This window comes from Aphelocoma coerulescens, chromosome 8 (genome assembly GCF_041296385.1).
Source record: "Aphelocoma coerulescens isolate FSJ_1873_10779 chromosome 8, UR_Acoe_1.0, whole genome shotgun sequence".
Classification (NCBI taxonomy): domain Eukaryota; kingdom Metazoa; phylum Chordata; class Aves; order Passeriformes; family Corvidae; genus Aphelocoma; species Aphelocoma coerulescens.
Genome location: NC_091022.1, coordinates 14560660 through 14578242, shown reverse-complemented (window position 1 = coordinate 14578242; position 17583 = coordinate 14560660). Strand labels below are relative to the sequence as shown.

General features: G+C 40.5%; 1 long non-coding RNA gene across 1 annotated transcript; it reads right to left on the bottom strand.

Annotated features, from left to right (window-relative positions):
• Positions 1-310: 310 nt before the first annotated feature.
• Positions 311-17339, bottom strand: LOC138114144 (uncharacterized). The gene is made up of 3 exons (XR_011152502.1): positions 16983-17339; positions 1763-1837; positions 311-539 (listed from the first exon to the last, which is right to left on the bottom strand). It is a non-coding gene; the product is annotated as an uncharacterized lncRNA (long non-coding RNA).
• Positions 17340-17583: the final 244 nt, after the last annotated feature.

Below are 17583 nucleotides of genomic sequence, written 5' to 3'. Positions count from 1 at the left end.
TCCACTCCTCCTGCCCAGGCATTATTTCTTGGCTCCAATGGCATCAATAGCAACTTTGCCGGTGGCAAAGGCGGTTTCACAGCAGAACCTCAAAAGTTTTCCATAACCCCCATATGGATCTGGACCTCCCTAATGGGCAGAAACTCTCAACATTGCAATGAATTTCTGGAAAAGAAATTTAAACAATGGATGTCTGCATTGTGCTCCTGCTATGGTGGCCAGAAGTGCAGAGCCGCTTGAAGGAAGTGCAGCTTGCTCAAGGGACCAAAGAGCTAAAGTGCTCCAAACCAAAGCAAACCTCAGACAGCTCTGCAAGTTACACCAAGATATGCTCTGTTGCATCATCTTTGGGTTTGGTTTTTAGTTAATCTAATTTAAAAAAACAAACCAATTCTCTCCCTTCTCCCAGTTACAGGCAGCAAAAGCGAACGGCACAAATGAGATCCCTGGTTTGCTCTCTGATGTTAGCAGGCTGAGGAGGCTCAGTTAGGGCTTGAGATCTCGCAATTCTATTCTGCTCTTCCAGAGATTTTTCTTCCCTAAAACACAAAAAAACCAAACTTGTAAATAGCTTCAAAGAACCAAACCATTTTAAACTGTAATTTATACTTGCATTTTGGTAAGTGCATGTATGCCAGTTCCTTTGTTAATAGTATTTTATCTTCTATAATTTAAAGTTTTTGAAAATGAAATAGTAATTACTTTTTTCAGAACTATTTCTGTATGGAGCAGCCTGATGAAATATAGGGCTTCAGGCAGATATTCTGCATTGATCATTGCATGGGCATATGAAGGAATTTGAAGAAACAGAGAATTTCACGTATTTGGAATCAGATCATTGAAGGTGACTCTTGTTAGGAGCTTTTAGATGGAACTGCCTATTGCTGCTTTATGTTTTCTGTCTGCATCTTTAAAAGAGCACTTTGGGAAAAAAATTGTGCATTACAGTTATACCTTACTAATTTCTAAGGAACAGAACACAGACACTCTTTGGACTGGTCCCAGAGAACAAAAATAATTTGAGAACAAAAACCCAAAAATCACTTAAGGAGAAAATAATTCCAGCTCTTGAGAAGTATGAGTGGTGGTAAGATTGCCATCTTATATTTAAAATAATGAATTACAAATCCTGATCTTTAACACCCTGGCAGCAGAACTAAGAACTAATATCATCAGTGGGAATCCAAGCAGAAAGAATAAGTGCTTAGACCAAGGTAACAAAAGCAGAATGAGGAACAAAGCCTCATGATTTTATGTTGTGTGCTAGATCGCAAGTCAGCTATTTGGAATGATATTTTCTTTTCCCCTCTCTGCTAAAAACTTCTGTGTACAATGTAGAGTCATGGCATTCTTAATGGTGGGACTACTTCTGGCTTTTACAGTATGAGAAAATTTTGCTTCCTTGTTCTTATTCCTAAGGCATGTTGAAATATTCTGGACTCATAAGTTGACTTTAAAACAAAAATATGAAGTTGGCTCAGCCCTTACAACTTCACTTCTTCACTAGATTGTTTCATTTGAAAATTTGGTCTGTAAAAAGACAAAATGGCATTAAAAATTATCACCAATTCCACATGGTATAAATTATTGAACAAAATCTCCCTGCTTTATCAATAACCAGTTTGGAGAACAGTACAGGAAGCATATAAAATTCTCTCTTTACAGACTGTGTGGTACCATGATGCCCTATTGCTTCTCAGAAGCTACCCACATCATTTTATCTCCACATCACTGAGAAAAAGACAATCTGAAGTTTGCTTACTTGTGCATCCTGGTTTGTTTACTCTTCTCCAGACAAAACCAAGGATGAGCACATTTCACATGTGAGTTTCATGCTCTGCAAGGAATGAAAGGTCAAAGGGTAGCAGGCGAAAGCTATTTGCCATTCAGTTCTAATTTCCCTCATAAATTATTAAACAATCCCTTATGCATTTCCATCTTTGATAGTCTTGTGGTATAAAGTGTAAGTCAATGGATAAGCTAATTGCAATAAGCAGAAGTGGTATTTAATGCACTGGACACTTTCAACAGCAAAGTAGTTCTAATTAGTGTTTCTAACTGATGTGACAGCAGTTTACAGAGCACCAAAATAGTTCCTCATTTGTCAAGTGGGTCCGAAGCTTATGGCAGCTTTCTGATCATCTCCCTTGCCGCAGGACCTGAAAGCACCTTCAAAAAGCTTTCTCTCATTGATCTTTAGTCAGATGCTGACTGAAAGGCACACAGCTTTGCCAGAAAGAAGATAGATATATGCTGTACCAGCATGAAAATGTCACTTACCTAATGAAAAAGGGTACCCGTTCCTAGCCCCTCTGTATGCATGTATATGCACACACATGAACATACCCAAACCCAGAGAGGAGCGAAAAGGGGCATTTATTTTAAGTTAAGCATTTGATGTGTGTGTAAAGTACTGTCTGCATAAACTTACCACATCAGATCATGTAAGACATATCCTTAAATATACACAAATAACATCACACAGTCTATGACTGAAATGCAGGGATTTTCAAAATTCCATTAAGCTCTTCCCTCTAGATTTTTCATTATAAGGCATGCACTGCATCAAATGAACTACATCATTAATTTCAAAATATCACAGTTTACTTTCCTTGTCTGTTTCTCCTACTGTATTGATAGTTCAGCTATCTTGCTGTTCTCTGAGGGCTGAGGGAGTAAATGATGGCATGTCGGGTAAAGAGCAAGTATCTGCCGAATACAGTGTCAAGAAAGTTCAGAACAGTTTTCTCTTTGTTGCACTTGTTTTATAGCCATCATTAAATTAAATATTGTGGTTAGTTATGGGATAAACGATGACATTTTCCTACATGTCTCAGACATTTAAAAGGGCCCATAAAAGCATTTATGAGACTTTAAAAATAGTTTTTAAATTCACTGCCAAGCAGGTCTGTCAAAAGCCACCCTCTACTGAAACACATGCACCACATAGCAGGAGCTGTGCTGATGTGTTACAAGCAGCATTATTTGATGGTGCCATGTGTGTACCACAGCCTTTCTTGGATGCTGGAGATGCAGCACTCCCTGTGATCCAAACATCATCCAGTTTCTCAAAGTGAGATGATGATGCACGAAGATCTGTAACAAAACAGCTGAGTAGTATCTGCACATCCAGGCTGCCCATTTCTGCAGTGCCTGCACCACTGGCTTCTGACCAGATACCTTGGGTTCTGGGGTTGTTCTGGCCATCAAAAATCTGGTACATCCTTGCCCTGCTGTGTTCCACCAGAAGCCCTTCTTTGCTAGGTCTCTTGGGAACAGTGCTGAAAAGCCAGCAGATATTTCAGGAGTGCTAAACAGAACCTCCACCAGTCCATTAAGGGAAATTTAGAACTACTTTTGGCTCCCTGCCATATTGAGGGATGCCTATTTCCATTGCTCAGCCTATGTGCTTCCTTAAAAGAAAAGCTGAATTGAAAATGCATTATTTGCCCCATATAGGGGTTAAACCAGAAGAAAGGAATACTAATGGAGAAAGATTTTTTGGTTATTCTTTTCCTTGAGAAAGAAAAGAGATCTTCACTACACATTTCATCTCCAGAATGAATCCTGAGCGGGCAACTACTCCTTCCAGACAGAAGACTCAGTATCTAGAAATGGAGAACTAAAGAAACAAAAAACCCCCCTGCATTTAGTTTCAGCACACCCAGTAGTTTTACTTCAGCAGTTTTTCAGTCCCAAAGGCATGAGGGAATAAGGAGCTATTTGGCTGATGTCAACATTCCTTTCTCTCCCAAGGTTTATACCCAGACTGAAAAAAAAAAAAAAAACAAAACAAAAAACCCAAACAAAATTCATTGCCATTGTGAAGAGCTTTGAAGCAAGCATGATAGATACACAAGCATGACCAGCTGAGAATTAGGCCCACTGTCCCAGTAGGTGATCATTCCCTCCCTCTAAAGTCTGTCTTTGTAGATATTCCATAGTTTTTAAATACTCCATTTGGCCAGCTGAAGTAACAGTGTCATTTCAAGTCAATCATGGAGGCTGCTACTCCCAAATCTCTCCTCTTGCAGGAGACCACAGCTCATAAAAGTGTGTGGAAGGCGATCTCACTTAGTGCAGCACAGGCAATTAGGAATATGGAAGGGACTGGGTCAGAAGACAAGTCAGAAATAATAGAGAATATGCATTAATTGGAGAAGCTTTTTATTTTATTAGTGCTTCCATGTCAAATTAGTCAAATGTCTCAGGCACTTAGCGAGTGGGTGAGCTATGAATGCTATGTGCCTGCCCAGCACAAAGCCATGTGCACCTTCCCATCTCACTACCTGTGCCTTTTTTTCTCTGCTTTCTGGCCTCAGGACTCTGCCTCTTGTGCAGTGCCTCCCTGCATCAGCCTGGCCACCTTGCAAAGCAGATCACCTGATTCACAAACGTAAAACAGTTATGTGACTAAAGCTCCATCTGACACTCCTTGAGCCAAATCTGAGTTACTGAACCCCATTGGCTTTTCAGTCTGGCTTCACTGCAGTGCAAGGGAGGCAGCGCATCCTTAAGTCAGTGCAAAATCTGCCCATGCTCTGAACACTCTATGATAAGAGGCAGAATCAGTTACATACTTCAATGAATGACAGCCCAATAGCCAAGTGACAAGGCAAAAACCTGGTCTGAGCCAAGTGAGCATGGAAACACCTAAACCACTGCACAGGTTCCTGAGAGAGGCAGAAGAGCTGGAAGGGCAGTCTGAGATTTACCAATCCAGAATTTGCATTTGCCCTGGTTTGCTCTAATTTAAGGCATTTTCATGCTGGCTTTCAGGCTAGGCAGAGGATTATCAGTGCCCCTTCTTCCCTTTGAAATTCTCATACCAATTTTCTAAAAATAATCCAGAATACTATGCAGCTTTGTTTAGATTAAAAAACATTGCTGGAAAACTTGCTTTTGCATGGAAGTGCACTCTCTGCTTTTTCTGCTTTGAAAAGCAGATAGATGATGGGTGATGGAATGGGAGAGCCTGTTTCAGTTTCCCCTGTTCTTATCATTTCCCAAAAGGCTTTGCATCACACAGGACAGAAACAGCCAAAGCACCATCATTTTACCATAGTTTACAATACTGTCTTGGAGAGACCCACGTGTCATGGGTCAGTCATAGAAGCACTGCTACATAACTTTTGTCTTGCATGCTTTGAAAACTGTTACTCTCTTTAGGTCTCTGACCTCTCTTCCAAGTCCCTGTCTTAATTATTGCTCTTGTATTTTCATTTCTGTTATTTGATCCACTTATTGACTTTTTTCTCTGATCCCATTTTGTGTTGCCCTAGCAAGCCTTCCTATCCTTTCATCAACTAATGTCCTATACTTTCACACTAATTTTTTACTAAACAATAGCTCTCCAGTTTCTTTTGTAGGTCCAGATCTGTTATGAATATTAATAGCTTTTTGCAAGCTCTATTTGTGGGAGAGTGCTCATCTTTGATCTGTGGCTTTTTCTTGAATACACTACCATCTCTGCAATTGGGTTTTGGGTCCCTTTTATGTTTTCCTACCAGATTCCTTTCTTCATTTCCATCTTTTGCTTTTATTGCAGAGTTGGAAGCTGTGGAGGACCTTTAAGCATTTTTCTTTATTAAGTAAGCCCTCTCATACTGGCACAGTCTATGGCGATTCCAGCCCTCATTGTGGACTCTTTCTGTACATTCCCTAAAGGCATCAAGACATTAGGTGGGAGCATGTAATTTGTTTTGTACTGTAGAATTCCTGCCATGCCTATATGTATTTAGACCACAGGCAAACCAATAAAGTTGTCATAGAAACAAAGCATTTCATGAATAAATCAATTCATAACAAACTTGTAAACTTTGAAGAATCCACTGTGCTTTAACAACACATCTATTATATAGAAACACTAATCATGTTTGTAATGAATAACGTACATATTCTACACATGTCCATTTGTTTAGTCCTGTTGGGCATCTTAGAAATATTAAGTCTTTCCTGTATGTTGTGCATGTCTCCACAGCAAGAAAAGACAGAATTGGATGCTTGCATGATAATGTACCAGCAGGAATTTTTCTATTTCTTTTTTGATGTGTGAGGTGGAGGTTCAGTAAACTCTGAATGCCTTTTTTACATGCCAGAGAGGATTGAAAGTATCAGTGCAGTAATTCTTTTTCTAGTCACAGACAACTTAATAGGACTTCATCCACTCTTCATATAATTATAAAAAAGCCCAGACAATGAGAGCCTGATAAAAGAAGCAGATAATATTGCTGAGAGCTGATAATACAAGCATAAGTTCACAGGCTGAGAAAAATCCAACCTTCTTTTACTCCAGTTTAGTCTCACTGAAATACATGCACCTGTGGTGGAAATGCTGCTAGAATTGATCATAATGCAGCATTGAAACTTCACTTTACACATCAGGCTTTTACTAGCACCTAAGAGAAATGGGTGCCAAACACCACCTGATTGCACAGCACTCTGTTTGCCTGGGTGGGAATGGCCAGGCCAGACACGATGGGGATTTTTTGGAGTCTAACAGTCCCCTGATTTCAAATGGATAGTCATGCAGGGAGGTAGTACTTGCTGTGAGTTGTACAGTATGTTTGAACTCCTAGCTATCAAAGCAAAGGCAATGGAGAAATATTCAGGTATGCGTGTAAGAAACATGCCTATGAACAAGATGGAGGAAAAAGAGCACATGATGCAAGGGAAAAAAAGAAATAACAATTATTAAAGAAAAATAGTTAGCATTCAAATTCAGAGGCTCGGTGTCTTCCCACGGACAGATACACATGATTAAAACACAGTCCATACAAGGACAGCCTGATGGGGCCCATCCATATGGGCTCCCAAAGGACAGAGCAGGTCCCTCCCCAGCACCAGACCTTCTTTCCAGTCTCTGCGAAGGAAGAGGCAAGCTGAGGTTTCTGTTACAGTGAAACACCTTTCTGCCTTCTCCGTACAATAGCACTCAGGGAAAAAGATATGGATAATAGTCTTAAGCAACTATCTCAAAAAACGTGTGCCTGAATAACAAATTGCTAACATAAATTGGTAGCAAAATATGTTATGTATGGCACATGAATCTGCCAGGTGCAAGGCAGAGTCTTGTTCTCCTGATTCCAGTAATTAAGCAGTAGGTTATTAGTTTAATATTGTTCTATAATCCATTAATACTATGTAAGCTTGATCACAAATACCATATTAACTGTATAGATACATCTCACTTCAAGGAGTTATTCTGAAACAGCAAAGGAAACACAAACAAATTGAAGCAATATATTTTGCAGTTAAGAAAATTCCAAGTATTTATTTTATTATATCTTGGATATTTACAGGAGACAAAGAAGCACTTTAAAAAGCAAATTCCACAACACATTTAGGTGGTCTGTGTCTCTGCAGAATTTTCCCCTATTCACAACTGGAAGGCTGCAAATAAAGAATTTGGCTCACAGACATATGCTGCAGGATGGGCAATTTTAGTGTAGCCTGTGCACAGACCAAAGCTCTCACTGAGTTAGTGCTGTCCAGGAATATGCTATAGGGATCACAGCTTGAAAGTAAAAATCATTTGCTTTCAAATTCACAGAGCCTTCTTTTAACTACATCGTTTACAGATATGTTATTTCCATAGAACAATACATTATCCAGTAATTAGGTTCATTTATGGAATCAAATCAAGGCTGTCTACATTTCTGCTGGGTAATGTTCTTCACAAACAATCCTCTCTCCTGGCTCCTCTGATTATTTTATGATTCCTCTTGCTTCTTGTCAGTACAGATTAAAGGTAACACACACAGCTGGGAACAAACATAATTTTCCAGCAATAGCATTTTGTTTTCCTTAATAATTAACAAGCGCTGCTGACTAACCTTCCAGTATAAAATGTGCACCTTATCGAAAGGGAGCGGACACAGGTTAGAACAGCTCACTTGGGATATCAAAATAAGAAGTGTGATTAAAGTATTAAAGATTTAGAGGTTGACATTAAGGGATGAAAGGTGGAATTACTGTAAATATAAAACTGTTCAGCATTAAATGCAATGTGTTACACTTGAAACAGTCTCTCAAAGTGCTAACATTTCGGCATTAATTATTAATAGAAACTGACAGCTCATTTTTAATTTGAGCCTAATGACAAGGTTCCTTAAGAGATAAATACAACACACTGGCTCAGAGGGTTTGTGGATCTTTTGAAAGGCTCTCTAGGTTGTCTAGACGTTAATCTGAAAATTCCTCATAAAATAACAGTCTGTCCACAGAGATTAAAAAAAAACAAAAAACAGACAAATCAATGCGTATCAGCTTGCTCTCTACTTTGGGGACACCTGCCCCACCTCAGCAGAGTGCCACTGGCAGCACTCCCCCCCTCTGCTACACATCCAGATGGACATGGAGAAAGTCCCAAGGGTGCACCACCAGCCTTTCATCACCCTCTTCCCCACAAGGAAGACAAGAGCTTTGGAAAACATGCGTTTCGTCTTCTGAGTGCTTTTCTTATCAGACCACAAACATCATGTTCACCCATTGCTAATCACAATGTCTTTAGAGCAACTACCCATCTCCTTTTCCTATTTGTCATAATTTTGAGTTATGTCACCAAAACAATGATTTTTAGGACCCAGTTCTGATCCCACCTCAGTCTCCATCACTCAGGAGTAGAGTCACTGCCATCAGGGATACAAGGAGGACAGATACAGACCAAAAAAAAGGGACAGGACCCCAGGTCAGGCCAGGCAGAAGGACCTAAAAACTGCTGTTGCTGCATCACCTCTATTGGTTGGAATAAACTTTTGAAGTATCAGTTATCAATAAAAATACCATTATTTTATTTCTGCTATTGAAACTTGAATTATGCTATTCAATGAAAAAATGCAATTTCTATTTGAAATAGGATCTATTAAATAATATCTGTATTACATAAAGCATGTTAAATCTTTTGTTAATAGAAATATTTGTAGTAACCCTCAGATGCTCCTTTGGGACACCACAACTCTCCTAGGAGCGTGAAGTTCTAAATAATCTGTCAGAATGAGGGTCAAATTTAGCTCGTTAGCTTTGGCAGGTGTAAAGGCTCATGAGTGACAGTGCAGTTTCCTTCCAGGCATGCAAACAAATTGCAGCAAGGAGACTAAGTGAAGATATATTGCATTCCTACAGGGGAGCTGAGAAAGGGGGGGAGAGGGACAAAGTGGATGGGGCAAGCAGTGGGAAAAATAAAAAGAAAGAAAACAAACACCCCGTGTTTTAGGATACAGCTGAGAAAAATTCTGAGAAGAAAGCAGAAGGAACATGCTGATAGTTTTATCTGCTCTTACTGACACATTCAGAATTCCTCAGGGGCTGGAAAGAAACGAGGCAGTTTGTAAGCTGGGCTTTCACTGTGCACAACCCTGTCTCACAATACGACAGGAATTAACTTGTGTCTACAAAAAAGCAGTATTTGGCAAAGAAGGGCACTGAGGCCATGAGGCTGTCAAATTAAAGGACATTCAGAGAAGAGAAGCACTTGTATACTGGTTTAATTCAAGCATCAGGGTAAAGGAAGGGTAAATAAGGGTAACAAGGAGGAAGTAAGAGAAATCATTGCTTGAGAGTACATTATGATTTCACTGCAAAGCCTGCTGATGTGAATCTTTTTGGGCTTGGCTTTTCTGTTTACTCTGTGCTTTTGTTCTGCTTCAAAGGAATTTCTGCTAGAAGTAGCATGTTAAGAGGATCAAAGTTACAAGATGACTTTTGGGAAAAACATTTATCTAAAACACTCAGAACTTGACTTCTGGTGCTGTCCTGGAGTTAGTGTTCACTCAGTTGCTTTTTGGCACACACAGCTCCTGTAGCTTATAGGAAATCTGATGAAATCAGATGTGTTCCCCATTAGCATCAAACAATCTAATTCTACCTGCTAATGGTAATGTCCAAGTTGTGTATCTGGAGCAATTGAAAATAATATTTGGAAAGAAAGTATTTTTGTTTTTTTTAAACTGTCTTACAGAGATTTTGCATTATCTCTCTCAATAACTAAACACCTGTATTCTGGCAAGTGAAAAAGCTGAGCTAAGAAAAGCTTTTCAGTTTATATACAAAATAAAATTGCTAAATTCACCTAAATGAACCATTTAAAGCAAATTGCTTTCCCAGTACTACTCAGAACTATTTGCCATTTAGTTGTTAGAGAAGTATGAAATATACCTAATGAAATACACAGCCATACAAAAGTCAAGGCTTTTTTTATAAGACATTCTTTAATGAAAGATGAGGCATTTTCTTGCAAAAGTATTGCCAGTGTGTATATTTCTAAAGCGTATTAAGAAATGTACAATCAGAAGCAGCATGCTGTTCTACCTTCTGCTCATTTCCTTGAAAAAGTTCGTGTCACAAATAGAAATGGTATCTGAAAAGACCCAGTGAGTGCATCTTTTCTAGGAAAAAGAAAAGATTTCCTCTTCATTTGAAGATTTGATTCCAGGGATGACAAGGCAGTTTGCAATTTCAGCATGTCTCCTGATTTTTATAAAAGAGAGGAACAGCAGCTTCAAAGGCCCAGCTCCCAAGTATAAAACCCTTTTTAAAATTTATCTCTTGACTCCTAAATATCTGCTTTAATAAGCTGGTGTCAATACATATATTCCACTTGTACATATGAGGGTCACATATAGGTGTGATTGTTGTCCTCATGACATGACAACCTCATCCCATTCCAGCTTTCCCACCATGTTTTACAAACACACACACCCCATTCACAAACCTAAACTGCAGGCTTCCTGCATTCCAACACAAGCCAGCTCCCCTACAGAAGGTGAAGATCCATGTTCTGTGCCATGTTTGGAGGCCACTCATACAACAGCATGTATCTGTATTTTCACTAGCTACAAGACAGGATTTAATCTGTATTTTGGCCACATAACAGATGCATGCCAGACAGAAAAAGCTGTAATATACTACCTACACATACTTCTTTAAGGCTACACAGCCTTCTTCTGCACAAAGTGTACACATCCTATTTTATGACATTTCAAATAAGGGCAGCAAGTGTTGATATTGCACATATCTTACTGCATCAGAGCCCTGTGACATCCTCTCGAGGGCTTTTAAACTAGCAATGTATACTGTATGTGATCTGCTTTGCACGCAGACTGGAAAGCGTTCCGTATTTCTCACCTCTCCTTCCCTCTTCCTAACCTCACAACCACCTCAACTGAACATCTATAGAAAACCATAATGTGACTTCAAACAGACAAAAGAAATCACAAACTTTACTCTCCATGATTGCAACAAACCTTGGCTGGCAGAGACTTGAGCTTCTTCCTGACTTCTCCACCACATAGGACAGACTACCACTAGCAAATCTCTCATACGCTTACAGGGTAATGCCTCATGCCAGGATTTTAGAAGACAGCAGCAGCTCTAAGCTCATGAACCAAAATATTTTATTTTTCTAACAATATATTCTTCAATAAAACACACATGAAGGGCCATTCTAAAAAAAACCCAAAACACTGTGTCCAGATTTCGTATTCTTTTTCAGTGAGAGCCTCTCCTGTGGTTTTTATTTTTCTGTGTCTGCAGTGGGTTCCAAAAGAGGTAAAAGGGCCTCAGTAACTATCTCCTGGCTTGCAGTCCACAGTCCCCACTAAAGGCCAGCCCTTCAGCTACCACAAACCTGAGCTACAGCCCCTGATGTCACTGGAGCTTTTCTGCTGTGCTGCAGATTGGGATTTGGCTCCTGCAGTCCTAGTGTACACGATAGCCCTTTTCAGTACGTGGTGCTTTACAGAGGCAGCATTAATGCAAACAACTCCTTGCTCTTTGAAAGGCAGACATGTCCTACAATCTGACATCACCAATTTATACACCTGAAGGCACCATGCTGAAAGGGAACCAGGAAATTTGTTTATTTTTGTTTCATCTTGTCAAGATTGGAAGATTAGAAGGCGTGCATTTTTGAAGTGGCACACAAAGGGTGGAGTAGTGGGAGTTTAAGAGGCTCTGCCAAGGAAGAAGAATGCATGTTTGGAGCACTTGGCAATAGGCCCTGAAAGTCTCTAGGAAGCAGCGAGACATGGGGAGGGAGGAGGAGATGAAACCAAAGCAAACAAGACAAGTCTGAGCCCTGGAGACAGGCAGGGAGGGGCACCAGGCATTAGCCTGGGAGGAAAGGCAAGAAGCTAAGTTCCAGTCTGCAGTGTTGAAGGACAAGGAAACATCAATGGGAGATGTCTTGGAGACAGCTGGAGAGCTGAAATTTGGGGGTAAAAAATAAATCGAGATAGGAGCTATCAAATAGGTGCAGAGGTTAAATCACATAGGAGGAGCTGGCAGGAAGAGAAATGGTCCTGTAAACCACAAGAATCAATAAAACAGAATTTAGGAGAAAAGATGCTGCTTATACCAGTGCTGACTGAAAAAATTTGAATGGGACAATGAAAACCAAGGTAGAGCAAAGTAAATATGAATCCCTGCATAAATTGGAAGTCCTAGTACATATCTTGGAAAACCGAGACAAAAGCCAACTCAGCTAATGTAAAGTGGCACAGCTCCACAGAGAGGCAAAGACACCTCTCCCAACACTGAGTCAGCCTCAGAGATGCCTTTAGACTTCTCTAGGCTCCTTGTGCATTGTCCCCCAGTACTTTATTAACTACATCACTTATGTGCAGGCATACAAGGCTAACACAGTGGTCTTACCACCAACCTTAAGAAGTGTCCATAAATTGTATTTGAGATAGGTAGTAGAAGTGGCATAAAAATATGAATATTGACTTTTATCCATTACTGACAGATGCTCCCATAAAGAAAAAACTAAGGAGGCTTACTGTGTAATTGTTCAACACAATGATTTACTGTGCAATCCTGCAAAGCTTATCATGTAACTCATTGTGAAAGTCCCTGATTTACTGTGAACACAGCAGAGCTTATCACAAGGTTTCTGTGGGAAAGACTTGGCACCAGCTTGGGATAGGGTTTCACAGACCATTAATGATGACTGACAGGTTCATTTCAAATGACTTATAAAAGTTCACTGTACAAAATCATCATGCTGTCTTTGTGATATTCAGATATTTTAACTTCAGTGCTGTACAAACACTCCTTACCACCAAGAAATTACCGAACAAGCACATGAGACTGGCTTGGTTCACACTTCTCTCGTGTTTTATATATTATCATTAGAGTCAACCATCACCTTTTCACGGTCTATACATGAAAAATTGAAACTTCACATTTTCTTCAGATTGGACTGGGGGGAGGGGGGGGGAATATGTGCAACCCTTCAACCCAATTATGAGAAGTTAAATGCCCTCAGTTTAGGTAAAATATTTTCAAAAATCCTAAATCTGCATTTTTGAAGGCTGAGAGGCATGTCTATAAAATATAAAGTGGGTGTCTGACATGCCAGATAAAGCCCAGCATAAAAAGAATATAAATACCATTTAGCCAAGTGTTCACCTGATTTCCTTTTTGCTTGGCTGGGCACATTAAACTTGAACAAATAGGATAAACATCTGATTTTTGTGGAATTCCTGTGCTTGAGGCAGTCCTTACAAAATTGGAGTCATGTATTGACTGCTGCAGGTAAGCGGGGAGATACCATCAGATTTGTGTGGCTCTGAACCAGTGCCATTCTAGAACCACACAGAAATAGCAAGTCTGCCTTTCTGTACAAAGGCCTGAAAAGGAATGGATGAAAATACCACTTGAATTGCATGGACAATACGTTGAATGTTAAATGCAAAGCTGAAGAGGTCATCCAGCAGATACCACCAGTTCAGGCCAATTCACTGTCAAATCTTGCATATAGCACAGGACTGACTACTTGCTGAAGCACTTGGCACAGGCCAACAGCAATTCTGAACACTCATTCCACTCTTCCCCATTTTGTAAACAGTAACCTGGGCTTTACAAAAGATCAAGTCTTCATCTCACTTGGCCACACTACGACTAGCCCATTATTCTACAGTGGAAAAGCTCGTGCATTAATCTTGTTATCCTGAGTAAAGGGAGGATCAGGAGATGCCTAGTGCCCAGTTTGCTTACAACAACCCACAGCATGTCAATGCATAGCCCAGGCATGTGATCTTTCCTTGTGTTATTCAAACAGGTGGGTGCTAAGACTTGCTTTCCTTATACTAGACAAAAGCCAAACCTGCTGTAGCCCTTCAGAGGCTTTCAGTGCACACTGCACTGTAAGGATGCCCAGCTCAGTCCCCCGTGTGTCAGGGCAGGCTGCCTTTCCCACTCCTGTCGGGGCTCAGAGCAGCCTTACAAGAGGCAAAATACAACCCCGAGAACCAATCAAACGTCCTCAACAAGATAGGCCAGTGCAAATCTCCCACTCCTAAACCCCATTCAGTGCTGATATGAAAAGGCTACAAGTGTGGCTCTGCTGCCATAGGTGTGACCATTCCTATTCAGTCAGGTCTGGACTCGGTAAATGGATACAGGCTGTAAAAACTGCAGCTGAAAATGGCAGCTTGGATACATCTCAAACTGCTCTGTGCTTCTGTAGAAGAGTTTGCTTAGGTAGCCCCATTAACAGCCCACACCTCTTTAGGCAGTGGGATGAGAGGAAGAGCAAAAGCATGCTAGCGGCATGGAGACTCACACAACCCCAGGACCATGGCAAAGAGCAGGTTTCCTTTACAAACAAGCTGAGTTCAGTACTAAGGTGGTTTTGGATCACAATACCTTAGCCACAAGACGAGTCTTTAGGCAATCTGTTTCTAAAAAATCCCACCCAGTTTTCATTGTTCCTGTTACAAAAAAAGCATTTAAACACACTTCGCACTGTTACAAGCAAAGAGCATTGAGCCAGCATAGCCACAGAACTGCCTCAGATTTCTTTCTTCAATGAATCAGTGATTTACTTCCCTTATTTATACTGGAAAACAGCAGGATTTCCAACTCCTGTAATTAATTTTCAATACTGTAGAAGACTGAGCACCTGATTCACTGACTACAAAGGGGACCAAAGCACATGTTTCAGTTTAAGCATGTGACAAACTGTTTCAAGTAATCAGAGCCAAGGAAGTGTGCAGTGGTATCTGCTGTAGGTGCTTCCACAGCATCATTTTCCTCCTCATCTGCTAACATGAATCAGTGCTATCTTGCCACTGGACTGGCTGACCTATTAAAAATGTATCTGGACATACAGCTGTAGCCTGTGATATACAGTTAGCTCTGTTCCGTCAGATTGATTTAGAGAAAGGAATATGCTTATCTGGAAAGGTAAAAATCACAAGGCAGAAAAGGAACAGCTGGCAAGTCTTAAAGACAAAGGGGAGGCTCTCTTCAGACACTTTTCTTGTATAATTTATGCTGTAGACATTTTACTCTGTCTAATTGCCCCATTTCAATCTAATGTCAGTTAATCAATGACTTCTGCATAGCATGGAGGTGAACCCTGGATGCAGAACAAATGCATAAATTTGGTCTGCCTTTTTGCAGGCTCTACTTACAGAGCCTCATCTTTTGCATTTGCTTTCTGGAGTTGAAATTTCTTCTCTTTTGACTCATCCCCAGCAAACACCCACGCTCTCCCTCTTTTGAGTCACAGTGTTTTTGTATTTTTAAATCATGATTACACTTCTGTAAAATGTAGATTTTCGAAGTACCTCACCACTGCTTTTTACTATTATTGTTTTATTATTCTGCTATTTTTATTTGGAAGGTCTGCTTCTCAAATCTATCCAGGCGGTAAGATCCCAGATGTATCATGAAACAAACATTGTGACTTTTTGCCTTGCTTCTAAAGTCTTGATTTCATGTCTTTCTTTCCCTTACTCAGTATATTCAACTGTACTTTTAAAATGAGAATATATTATCCCAAGTACTTGGAGGGACCCACAGGTTTTTTTAATCTTCTAGGCTAATCTATGTAGAGCACTTGGAAACAAAAAACATTCAGAGATTATGGCCAATCAAGCCCCACATGTAAAGGATCTGATTTGGCAGGTGCTCCAGTCTACAAATTTGTGGGATGAAGCCCATATTCTTCTATTACCTTCACACTAATACTACACTTAGACACACATCCAAACACACTTGTAGATATCCTGAAGGAGAACTCTGCACCTATCCCAGACAAGCAGACTCTTGCTTCACCTTCAAACTTGTCCTATCAGAATCTGGCAAAATAAATAGAGATTTTTCATATTTTTGAGGAAAACTGGGAAACCTGCCCCAGCAGTAGCTTAACTGAGTGTAAGCCTTAAAACCAGTAGGTAGTTTTCCTCTGTCTTCCTGGAGGCTAGATCAAGCCTTGTATGGCGTTGGGCAAAAATAAAGGCAAACCATTAAAGTAACACTGTTTTTCATATTTTTTTCTAAATGGTGGAGAAATGCAACATAAGGTGCTTTATTTATCCCATTTCTTTAAATGGCCTATACATGTAAATTGTTCTGCTAAATGTATGAAACTGTGCCACAGCTTTCTTAAGAGCTGGATGTTTATTGAGGAGGTATTTTGGAAAATTTTCATTTGATCCATTCTGCTACAAATTATTGTAGCTCTTCTCTTGAAACAATCCATGCAAATTGGACCGACTCATTGTCTAACACTCTGTGCCAAGAAAAGCAAACCAGAGACAAACCCTCCAGCTTCTTCTCAGCTCCCAACTGTCACCACCCCAAATCTTTTACCATGGCCTGCACAAAACACATGGATGCCAGGAGGCTTGTGTTTTGATTTATGAAATTCTTGACCTATAGCTTGGGTATGCACAGAATAGGCAATACAAGAGCAGGAAGTTGAGCACAACCTCAGCTGCAGCTGTGTGAGCTCAGCTGCCACCAGCTACATTCCTGGAGGAGCTGCAGCCCCTATCCCCATGTTCCTGAGGAAAAGTCTGGAACACTAGATCTGCAATGTTATTGCAGAACAATTGCTCCAAGATATTAAATCTAGCTATGTTTTTATTCTTCTAAGAAAGCTTGCCTTTCTGCTAAGAAATAGGTTACAGAGACATGGGGCAGGGCAGGTTCCTCCAGGTTAAACAAACTCTGGCACAGTATTTACTTACCTTGACTAAGCCATGTCTTCCTCCAGCGGGACAGGCAGGCGGGATCAGGACCAGTCACAGAACAGCTGGTGGGGAGAGCAGGGCTGCTTCAGCCACAAGTCCCAACATCAGGCACCTTCATAGCAAAGGCACAGGCCTGGGGCCAAGCTTAGGGGATAAGCTGAAGGTCAGGGTCAAAACCAAATACAATCTACAGACTGCCAACCAGGTCCACATTGACAGGACAGCTCTATCACCAAGCTTGGAGGCCCACACACAGGCCAGATTGCACAGCAGCAGGGTGCACAGACCAGGAGCTGGAGACCAGCAGCCCTACAGCACTGTTAAGAGAGAGACAAGGGCAAAGGGCTAAGCTTAAATCCTGAGTCCCTGGAGGGGGTGGGATGCCCCAGGTGAGGCTGGTCAGGGTCATTAATACCTATCATTGCCTCAGAGCACCTGACACCTCATTTATTGTTCAATTAATTTCTGTGTACATTTACAGCAAAGTGGGGGTTTAGACTGCATTATACCATGTGCTTAAAAAAAAAAAAAAAAAATACAAAACCCCACCAAAGCAAACCCCAGGTACCCTAGTGAAAATATTGAGAGAGACCTCTAT